Raw genomic sequence first — 3045 nt, 5'->3', positions numbered from 1 at the left:
AAAGACAGAAAACTTCCCTGCAGGGAAGTATATTTGTAATACTAAAAGAATCACAATAAAGATCTACAAATTCCACAGGATTCAAAATATATGTATAATCTGCAAAAAATTTAACACTCCAACAAAAAATACAAAAATTGATGGTAGCTCTGAATCACTAAAATCTAGAATCTTATTTATCTTTATTCAGCCAATATCTGCCTGCTACTCATTAACTAAAACAAAAGAACCATAAACAACTAAATCAAAACGACTTCTAACCTACACAATGCATATGAGAAGTTATTATTAACCAGAAGTTAACACATACAACAATCATAATTAAACTAATAGAAATCTAAGAATTACCAGCAGCTTACCAGTTTCCTAGAAGCCAAAAGTAAATGATTTTTTTGGCCTAATTCTAAATTCTAAAACCTAACTTTAACTTAAAATGAAAACGTAGAAAGAAGATTAAATTAAAATATCAGGAATACTTTTGTAAATTTTGAAAGCTGCTTTTTTAGAGATAAATAATTTTACTCAGGGTCTGACTTAATTGAGTTTAAATGAAAATTCAACATGGAAGACTCACCATCACCTTTAGCTTCGTCTAATTACTCCTCCATGCGGCTCTGCTCCACCAATCAGCGTCAAGTCTGCATTTCTCCCCGGCCAATCATCCTTCAAGGCTCCGCTTTAGAAGATCTTCATCCATGGAGCTCTCTGTTTTGAGGACATCGCAACGTTGGAGAGCCGAAGTGGTTGCACCTGGGTTATTGAACCAACCAGCTTCCTTTTGACTTATTGGATAAACTTGTTTTTCATATTGGAAAAGGCGAAATACGGCATAAACTGGTATGTGAATGGTTCAGTTGGAAGTACAGGTAGGAGATGGGGAAGATATGGATTTTGAGGGATGGACAGCGGTAGGTAGGGGGAGAGGAAGAGGACGTGGGAAAAAGGAGAAAGGAGGGATGTTTGAAAGTCAGGGTAACAAGCGAGAGTTGGAAGGAAGCAGCTCGGATGAAGAGAGAATCGTTAGAAGGTAAACCTGAACAATAATTTGTTCAGATTCAAGCTCAGTATTATTGAGTTTAAAACATAACCATTCAGACAGCAGGCAAGACATTCTACTAGAAACACAGACTACAAATGATGGGTTTATCAATAGTATTTTTATGGGTTCCAGCACATATTGGCGTTAAAGGAAATGAGACTGCAGATAAGATGGCTAAGAAGGCAACACAAAATCAAATCAATTTTACAGTACATTTAAGTAAATCAAAAGCAAAGAGTATCATAAAACAAAAATTTAAGGAAGAATGGCAGAAAAGGTGGGATGGAGAAAGAAAAGGAAGATGGTTTTATAGGATCAAAAAGGCAGTTGATGAAAAAAGAACTGGAAGAAGGAGCAGAAAGGAGGAAAAGGTAATAACAAGACTAAGATTAGGACATACAGGACTTAACTATGCACTTTTTAAAATACATAAACATAATACAGGAAAATGTGACCACTGTGAGATGGATGAAACAATTGAACATATTTTTGTCAGAAATATGAGCTGGAAAGAAGAGTTATGAAGAGAGAATTTGAAAGAATTAAAGAAAGGTTTAGCATAATAGATTCATTACAAAAGAACATAGGGAACAAACATATACAAATTATTTTAAAATTCCTAAGAAGAACAAAATTATTTAATAGAATTTGATTAAATAAGAAAGATATTAACCCATGATGAACCACACGCCATACCAGTGGTGGCGGTAATGCAGACCTACAGATTCTTGCCAACCGCCATTAAACACCAGAAGAAGAAGAAGAACCCTCCGTTCTGCAGCTGAACTTTGACACTTTGAACTTTGACACTTTCAGCCACGTCATGTTCAACTTCAGTCTGACGATCTGGCCGCTCCTCACGTTGTTCTCGAAGGATCTTTGCCCTCCTTCCTCCATATTTGCTCGCAGAACCATTCGCCTGGCCTCCCGCTTTGGCATCCATTCTCCGTCATTCCCAGTCCAGACCGTGCTGCATGTCTCCTGACTCCGATCTGGATTTATCCCACCTCGCTCAGCTCTCCGCACTCCTGCCGCAGCATGATTTTCTCCTTCCACCTCCTACCTCCTCCGGAAGCGCCCTAAAATCCTCCTGCCAAGCGTCGCCGAGGTTGACCTCCTCCACCTTGGCTCCCGCTGCACATTCTTGCCTGTCTTCTGCATGCAGCTTCTCCTCTGATCTCCGTCTTTCAAACCGATCCTCCCGTTCACTTCGCTAACGCCCAGTCTCGCTTGTCTCTAGATGAGATGCATCACTCCATTTTTTTTTTTACCTTCAGCCACATTTCAGGCATTCAGTGATTCTCACTTCTCTTTTTCGCTCAGGCAGATTCTATGCTCCCACGCATTCTAACGTCCCACCTAGGCTCCGTTCCTAGATTCTGCAGGGGCAGTGCATTAATCCAGGCTTCAGAATAAGAATCACCATGCACATTGTCAACAAAGCTGATTAATCTTTGACACTCATCGAAGTTTGATGCTCTCTCCGTAGTTTAAAGACGGGCTTCATGTTTATATTTTGTAGTTCTACTCCAACAAAAAGTTGGAGATCTTTAAAGTTGCTGCTTGGACAGTCAGTTTTCTCAGTCCAAATCTAAAGAACTGGACAAGAGAGTGTCCAATTTAAGGGTCCACTCATCGTTGGCCCACTCAGCAAACCAGTTTGGACATTGGTTCATACAGCTTTCAGAGTTCCTCAAAGTTCGATCTCCGCACAAAGCTCTTAGTGTGACTGAAGAGTCACTTATAATGCAAGACTTTAGTAGCATGAAGATATAACCATCAGTTTTTTTCAAATATTATTTTCTCCACTCAATCCGCATAAAACAAACTGATTTGAGATCGATTAGTTATTCCGTCTGGCTGAATTCCTGAATTATATTCATATCATTGGCAGGTTTTATCTTTAACAACTCATTTATGTTGGGAATCTGCAACAGTGTAGGAAGCCATATTTGCTCAGTAGAGCAGATCTATCTTCGTGTCTTTTAGAACGGTGGCACTTGCAA

This window comes from Girardinichthys multiradiatus, chromosome 2 (assembly GCF_021462225.1).
Source record: "Girardinichthys multiradiatus isolate DD_20200921_A chromosome 2, DD_fGirMul_XY1, whole genome shotgun sequence".
NCBI lineage: Eukaryota > Metazoa > Chordata > Actinopteri > Cyprinodontiformes > Goodeidae > Girardinichthys > Girardinichthys multiradiatus.
Note: the sequence above shows the minus strand (reverse complement) of the source record.